The 8951-nt window shown below is 34.0% G+C and overlaps 1 long non-coding RNA gene across 1 annotated transcript; it reads right to left on the bottom strand.

Annotated features, from left to right (window-relative positions):
- Nucleotides 815-7454, bottom strand: LOC110012674. Its single transcript, XR_002287867.1, has 3 exons — nucleotides 7281-7454; nucleotides 7127-7192; nucleotides 815-1006 (listed from the first exon to the last, which is right to left on the bottom strand). It is a non-coding gene; the product is annotated as an uncharacterized LOC110012674 (long non-coding RNA).

Consider the following 8951-nt stretch of genomic DNA (forward strand, 5'->3'; position numbering starts at 1 on the left):
TAGTTTGAGACTCCAAGGTTGATGAGTCCAAGACTGATATGATCCTTGACAATCATTTGTATATCTTTCTTATCCTCCATGTCCATTTGCATAGATTTGTATCGAACGTACTCATACTTGCATTTTTCCTTGACTTCCAGAGTAATTTCGATCTTGTTCCTATCCCACCATGCCATAGGATTTTCATTGAAGTTCCTCTGGATAAGTCTCTTGACATTCTCAAGAGAAAGCTTGCTTTCCTCGCTAATATGTAGTGATTTCATTTTCTGTAGTGCTTCCTTAAGGTTCCTAGTTTCTTCTCGGATTCCTTGTAGAAGCTATTGCTATCGATGAGTCCCTGTTAGCTGAAAGACAAAAGAATCTTACTAAATGTTCTCTTATCCTGCATCTTTGGATGAGATAATCGGCATCGAATCACCATGTTTGCTGCGAAAATTTATAGGCATTGTCTTGTTAAATGCCTTTTCTTTTTGCAATACCTGTATCTCACTACCACAGTTAGTAGTAAAGATTAACAGATTCCTTTCATTATCCTGCATATATCTTGCAAATATTTGAATGAAATTATTATCAAGCAAGATATCGACACCTATATCATGTATGTAAATAGGAGGTGTTTTTACCATAAACTAGGGTGATTCAAATGCTACTCCGATCATGATCTTGGCTTCTCGTATTCCCTTATTGAGTATTAGGATTTTTTGTGAAAAATTCCTAACTACAATCAATGGGTAAGGTCTCCCTTTCTTCTTTAGGGAAAACTCTAGGATTTGCCGTGCAAAATCCCTAATCCTGAATCAATATAACCTGCAAACACTTTGTCTTATATTGATCACACAACATACTAACAAATATGTATATATATAGAAAAAGGGCCGTCATTCAATCCTTATAATAACACCATCAAGACTGAATTCCATTCAGTTACCTCTTCTTCCTCATGGTTTATGGTCTTCGAGGAAACTTAACCCCAAAGTCATACTCCCGTTTTCTCGTTCTACAACACCTGCAAATAGAATTTCATGACCTGTTTTTTCTAACATGCCTTCATATTTACCAACAATAGGTTGCTGCAAATGATATAAGTCGTCACAAGGAAAAAAATTATCTTTCTTAGTGAGGACAAAATGCATGAAACCCCCCTGTGTTTTAACAAGTATGCAAAAAATACCCCCTATTTTCAGAATAGGCTAAAAACCCCCTCCTGTTTTGTTTTAGTCAGCAAAAAAACCCTATTCTGTTAGCAATTAACGGAAAGTGGAAGAGACGCGCGTCTACTGCGTTTGGTAGTCATTTTTCGCGGTTTAGGTTCATATTTAATGATACTTTGAACGAAAATACCCCTCTATGGGTCTATATAACATACAAAGGGCTTTTTGGCTTGTTTTGTGTCTTTCTTTTGTCATTTCAAACCCTAAAATAAGTATTAAATTTTGCTATATTAAATTTAAATTGAAATATTAAATTATATTTAATTTATTTAATATTAAATATTAAATTATATTATATTTAAATTCAAATAATTTTATAATTGTTAATTATTAAATCTAAAATTATTTTTAATTAATTAAAATATATATTGAATTACAATAATTATTATTAATAGCTAAAAATATTTAATTATTATAATTATTTAAAATATTCTTAATTAACTAAAACATATTTTAATTAATATAATTAAAAAATTTAAATAAAGTAAAAAAATATGCTATTTCACCCCTTTTTCGCCGGAAACTTGTTTCTAAGTTTTTGGCTCTGTCCGGATGAATTTCTGATGACCAATGGTACCATTAGAATGCTCTCTTCAAGACAAACATTTTCATACCTTCAATTTGAGTTTTCGTCGATCATAGAGAGTGGGCTCAAGCAACGATCACCGAACATATTGGCCATCGATTCGTCTCCGTCCGATCGAATTTTGGCCTCAGACCACTACCATAAGACTCGTCTCTTCTTTTTGTTTAATATATAATAATAATATTTTTTTACAATTTTAAATTATTTATATATAATATAAATTAAATAATATATTGAATCTAGACCTTTTATTTTTTTAAAATCTAATGGTTGAGATTAATTGATTAGATTTAACGATCAATATTTGATAAAAAAAGATCCAACGATCACTATAATAATAAATAATATATATTAAGTAAGGGTATAACGGTTATTTTCTAAAGGGAGAGGGGGCGATTGAGATGAGTTTTACAAAACACATGGGAACTTTTAGCCTATTATGAAAACAGGGGGTTCTTTTTGCAGACTTTCTTAAATACAGGGGGGTTTTATGCATTTTGTCCTTCTTAGTGATGTTAAATATAACTTGTATTTCTTTTCCTCCTTCAGAGCATCTAAGTTTTACGTTATCAACCCTAATTTCTTGAGGAGTTAAAACTTTTAATAACTCCTTCTCCTTTCCTTTGTAGCCTGTAATCCTATCTTCCAGAATGACATCCTGCTACAAAACTCAGTTCTAGAGCTAAGAGTTCTATCCAAAACTCGGTGATCTTATATGATGATATCAACACCAGCTATTCTAGGTATCCTTATTGGATCTGCTGTCATTACCTTGGAAAATTTCTTGAAAATCCTAGGAATTTCAGTATATTGTTTCCTAAGAAACATCTGAATGATGCGTATTGGAAAGGGCATATGCAATTCTACAAGTTGTAAAATATGGTCTATTTCCTTCTTTCATTAGATCTTTCCTTTTAAAATCTTGATGAAGGGTTAAGACTCTACTGAAATCTTGGTCTGCTAGGTTGTATGCGATTAGGATGAATGCCAAACATCAATTTTCCTGCTCACAGATTACCTATCATTGTTCCAAGACAACCATCTCTTAAATTATTGATTCTTTTATCTATTATAGATAATTGTATTTCTGAATCATTTTCTTCTTTAAAAGTTGCTTTTATTACTATTTCAATAGTTCCTATGTGGATCCATTTCATAGTAACAACTACTTTTTCTCTATGCTCACTTAATTCTTTAAGAATCTCTTCTTTAGGAATCAATTGCATTTTCATCACATTACCAGTAAGTTCCATAGGTATAGCAAATTCACCTGAACTTACTTCGTAGATTATGTGATGCTTCCTTTGGTTTAGTCCTATCTAGTTCAAGACTTTCCCAATTCCCCCAATCCTAAATCCATCCTATGGGCTAAGGTTGGAGTCTTGTCGCATGATCCTTTACATGGTTTTGTCATAGTTGAAAAGAATCCTGATAGGCTTTCAGGGGTTTGAAGCCTATCTCCCTTGTTGTAATTATTATGACTCAGCTGAAAATCCATCCGAAGCAGTCTCTATTTCCTCATTATAAACACTTTCATTTGACTGAAAATCTTCAAATTGGTAAATGAGAACTTTCTCAATTCATCACGATTCTGTGGACGATCGGGGAGATATATCCTTTTGCTCCACAAGTCCAGCAATTGTAGTTTTTGAAACTTTCATTAGCTCGGGTATGGGCCTGTCTAAAAGTTCTTCTTGTCAGGGTTCTTCTAGTGGATCCTGCATCTGTTCGTCAAGATCCTTGGGTAGGAGATACTATTTTGCTTCCTCCTCTTCTTTGGCTCGCTTGATTCTCCTATAATAGTTGGAAAATCATTATTATCGCAACAGAGAGGGGGTTCGTTTGATCTTACCTTTCAGCCTCTTCATGTTTTTCTGGATGGATGCTTGATAGCACAAATTTTTCAACTTGTCTTTAAGGAAAGACATTCTCCTTGCAACTAAATCTAGTTGTCCTTCAGGTACTTTGTATGAGTAGATCAATATTTTCCTCCATGGACTGCATATTTGTGCAAAGAACATCGAAGCTCCTACTTCCATTGCTACTCCACTTTGGAAGAAATACTTGCGAAACCAATCGATATATTCATCTACTACGCAAATACTTCTTAATTCAAGGCTAAGGAGAGCTTGTGTATATTCATTAGCCTTTTCTGCTCTACTTCCTTTGAAGTAACCATCTCCGATAAAGTGTATCATGATAAGCTTTCCTAGCCGATCTGCTATCGCACCTTTTGAATCTCGAGCAAGGATGCTGGCTTTGGTATCTTTTGGGGTAATATATCCCATCCGATCTTCACAGAACCCTCCACCCTTAACTCCACCATTTTTATGAAGTTTTTCTTGTCAAGTTCTAAGGTAGTTGCTGCTATATTGATTGCTCCAACCAAGTCATTTATCAATTTCTCGGTATTGCGAAAATTGATAACATCCAGGTTAAGTATAACGCCATATCGATGCAAGGGCTGGAGCATGGTTTTCGCCCAAGGTGTATTTTCAGGCACTCTTCTTTGATTTCTTCCTAAATTTTTTTTAGCCTGGTTCCCATGAATGTTGGGGTGGCGTTGGTGTGGAAATCCGTACTCTCTCTCATTGAATGATCCTGTGCAGGATCATTGGAGCATGCACTTCCCTCCGGCAGTGCTAGAGCTGGAGTGATCTCATGGGTTTGGATATTGACTAAATCTACAATCCCGAGTTGGGAAAAGAATTCTGCCAATTCTTGTAAATCTGATAGATCTGCTCTTGTCACCTCCATCACTTTATAGATCTAATGGATGCGATGATCAAATCTTCTCTGATCTTCGGCTTTAGAATCTCTAAGGCCTTCCCCTTCTGATGTAGAAGAGGTACTATTCCAAGGGCGTTCCTGATTCGCTCTTGTCTGGATTTTGATGTCCTAGGGTTCTCCCTTTAATTTCTCTTTAGATCTGCAATTTCTGACTTCAGATCTGTAAGATCCTTATGTAAATCGGGAAGGATCTTAAGGATCTCATCCACCTTTTGGCCCAAGGTTTCTATTTTCATAAGTATATGAATTAATATATGTCCATAGTCTTGAACTGTCTTTTGTATCTCCCTCATATCTTGGGAGATCTTTGATGTATTCGGTTCCAGTTCTTTCCAATCAGTTTCTTTAATCATAATTTTTAGAACTGTAATTATGCAGGAATGTACCTGTTCCGCTTCTCTTAGCTGGGATTCTACCATGGACTTGAGTGGAGTGTAAACGTCTCACCGCGTTTCTTGGTAGTATATACCGAACTTCAAAATTCCTCAACCATTCTTATTCTTCTTCTGGCGTTAGAAGTTTTGGGTCAATCATTTTGGGACCGTTGTAACATTTATCAAGAATTTCCATGAGAAATTTCTTTTTTTGTATTTCCAGAATCTGAAAATATTTTTTATTTTTATCGAAACTCGAACTTTCGTTCGGTTCCATTTTCTCTAAAAGAGTCTACTCCATTAGTGGATAAATAATATCTAAATATAATATAAACCAATATTTCATCAATGAACCTAGACTCTGATACCATTCTAGGCAAACATGTGCAAAATTGCGTTGTGATGCATAATAATTGGAAATGGACTAAAATGATCATTTTAAAGCTAGGAAAGAGCAAAATTATCCAAAATATCATCTAGGGACCTAATTTAAACAATTTTGAAAGTTACTGAATTAAATTAAAAATTCGCAATCGCATGAAAACTTAAAGGACCAAAATGGTCTTTTCCCCATAAAACATATGCACTAGAAATGAATATTAATAAATGAATGGAAGTATGAATATATAATAGTAAAAATAATTGCAAATGCTATATATGTAGGAATATTTTTTCTTTTTTATGCATCACTAGTTTTATTGTATAGGAAGAGCCTTCGGAAGTTTTTATGAGTTGAAGCTGAAGCATTTATAAAATCTTTCTTTCTCAGTAATAAAAATTATTTGTATATTGTTTGTGCACCTAAATTCTATAAGTTTTCTTATTTAACTTTTTTGCATTTTTATTTCATTGAACACTTGTTCTTAGCCTAATGAAGGCTAAATTACTGCGCTTGAATTATCCATGATAATGGAGATAGTAAGACTTTAAAAAAAAAAAGACTTTCAAATTATTGATAGATATAGGGAGAAATCAAAAGGAAAAAGAAGCCCTTTGGGTCGTTGAGTTAAATTATAGGTATAAATACAGTCTGTTGCCATTATTGCCCGATTTTGTCGATGGATGGCGTTGTCGGGCTTTGTGTGGCATTTTAGACTAAGTTCATATTTACGAGTTTAACAAAATGTAAAACGCCCACAGAATAACTCTTCCCCGATTTATTCAACTTTCCTTATGTCTGACATAATTTAAAATATTCTTTTATTAGCCGTCTTTCGCCTACATGAACGGGTTTTCATGACTGTTTTTATTTTGAACATTTTCCTGTTACTTGCCTTGTGCTTCGCATGGTGAGATTTTATGAGGAGTTTTGTTTATTTCCGATTCCCCATTGCTTCAGGCATTGGCTTCTAGGTATCAGAGCCATGTTATTGAAGTTGCATTGAATATTTCGGTAAAATTTATACTGGTATTGAATAAAAAGTTGATTTTAGTTTATGTTATATAATATACCTCATTATATTAGATTACTTTAAAGTGTGAGCTAGTTAAAATCCCCATAATCTTTAAATCTCAGATGTTTTTCAATATGGATCTACAATGAAAATTCCAAAATGTGATCTAAAATCGCAAATATTGTCCAAAATGTGATCTAAAATTCAAATAATTTTCTTAAAATGTGATCTAAATTATCAAAACATTAGCAAAATATTGAACTAATTTATAAACATCACAATTTATCAACAATTAACAATACTAATTCAAAAACATCAACACAATTCACTAACAATTTACACTACTCATTTTCAGAAACTAATTTTACAAAATACTGAACTAATTGTAGAGATCCCAATAGCAGAAATTACAAAAATTAAAAATCAAAATTGCAGAAATTCCCCAATAATTTTTTTAAAAAACCGGAAAAAAAAATAAAAAACTGACCTAATAAAATGAGAGAGAGAGAGAGGGAGAGAGAGAGAGAGAGAGGGAGAGAGAGATTGGTACAATACTAATTTTCAGAAACTAATTTTACAAATCGAACTAATTTTCAAAAAAATTTACAATAATAACTGAACTAAATTTTAGAAAATTGTACAATAATATTATACTAACTGAAGAGATCCCAATCACAGAAAACAAAAGGCAGAAATTACAGAAATCACCATGAATCAAAATTGCAGAAATTGCCCAATAATTTATTTCAGAAACCAGAAAAAAAAAATGACCTGATAAAATGATTGAGAGAGAGAGGTGTTGCTGATGGTGGTGGCGCAGTTACTTGGAAGCGGAGGCTGAAAGACGAATTGAAAAAATAATCAAAATATGACATCTTACTTTCTCTTCTTGAAATCCTTCCATACTGTATAATAAAAGTCTTACTTGTAATATGACGCACAGAGGCTTCAGAGTTGCACGACAGATATTGAACATCTTGAGAAGGTAGGTATGAGCTTATAAAAAATTGGCTCTTAGGTCAGATGGAAGATTTTTAGAATTGGTGATGGTCAAGCCAATTGTTGGCTCATTTTCAGCCATTTTAAACAATCTTTTTGAATAGCATATTAATATAGAGGATTGTTTTCTTGGTCGTATTCATCTTATGCTTTATATAATACTTTTGATTGAAGTCCTTAAACCATGATACTACGAGATCGGGTTGTGTATTTGATGGCGATCATAAAATCGATTTCTATGGTTTGATTAAAAGGAGAAATGACAAATTTAGTCCCGTAGGATAGGGTGGTTCTCACTTTCGTTCCCTTACTTTTCGGGGTCAATAGTTTTAGTCTATTAATTTTATGAAATTGACATATTTAGTCCCACTTCATCTCTAAATTGCATGTTAAAACCCTACTTCGCCAAAAATGGTATCAGAGCCTAGGTTTGTTGAAAAAATATATAATTATATTACATCTTGATATTATTTATCCACTAATGGAGGAGACTCTTTGAGAGAAATAGAACCGAACGAAAGTTCGAGTTATTATGAAAATAGAGAATGTTTCCAGATTTTGAAAATACAAAGAAGAGAATTTCTCATGAAAATTCTTGGCAAGTGTTACAATGGTCCCAAGAGGATTGATCCAAAGCTTCTCACGCCAGAAGAAGAACAAAAGTGGCTGAGAAATTTTGAGCTTTGACAAGTACTACCAGGAAATACGGTGAGGTGTCTACACTCCACTGAAGTCTATGGTAGAATCCCAGCCAGGAGAAGCAGAACGGGTAAATTCCTACATAATTTTAGTTCTAAAAATTATGACTGATTGAAAAGAATTCGAGTGGGATACATAAAAAATCTCCCAATATCTTAGGGAGATACAAAAGACGGTTCAAGACTATGGACATAGGTTAATCCATATACCTATGGAAATAGAATCTTTGAGCCAAAAGGTGGACGGGATCCTTAAGATCCTTCCCAATCTACACAAGGGTCTTACAGATCTGAGGACAGAAATTATAAATCTAAAGAGAAACCAAAGGGAGAACCCTGAGACATCTAAATCCAGACAAGAGCAAATAAGGGACGCCCTTGGAACAGTACCTCTTCTATACCAGAAGGGGAAGTCCACGGAGATTCCGAAGTCCAAGTCCAGAGAAGATCTGATTATCGCATCTATCAGATCTACAAAATAATGGAGGTAACAAGAGCGAATCTATCAGATCTACAAAAATTGGCAGAGTCCTTTTCCCAACTTGGGATTGTGGATTTGGTCAATATCCAGACAAATGAAATCACTCCAGCACTACCACAGCCGAAGGAAAGTACATGTTCTAATGATCCTCCACAGGATCAACTAATGAGAGAAAGTGCGGATTTTCGCTCTAATTCCTTTCCAACATTTGTGAAACCAGGCTAAAGAAAAATCTAGGGAGGAAACCAAAGAGAGTGCTGGAGAACACACCTTGGGCGAGGACCATGCTCCAGCCCTTACATCCATATAGCGGTATACTAAACTTTGATATTATCGATTTCCAAAATACCGAGAAATTGATAGACGAATGGGTTGCAGCAATCAAGATAGCAATAACTACCCTAGAGATCGACAAAGA

Source organism: Sesamum indicum, linkage group LG10, assembly GCF_000512975.1.
Source record: "Sesamum indicum cultivar Zhongzhi No. 13 linkage group LG10, S_indicum_v1.0, whole genome shotgun sequence".
NCBI classification, from domain to species: Eukaryota; Viridiplantae; Streptophyta; class Magnoliopsida; order Lamiales; family Pedaliaceae; genus Sesamum; species Sesamum indicum.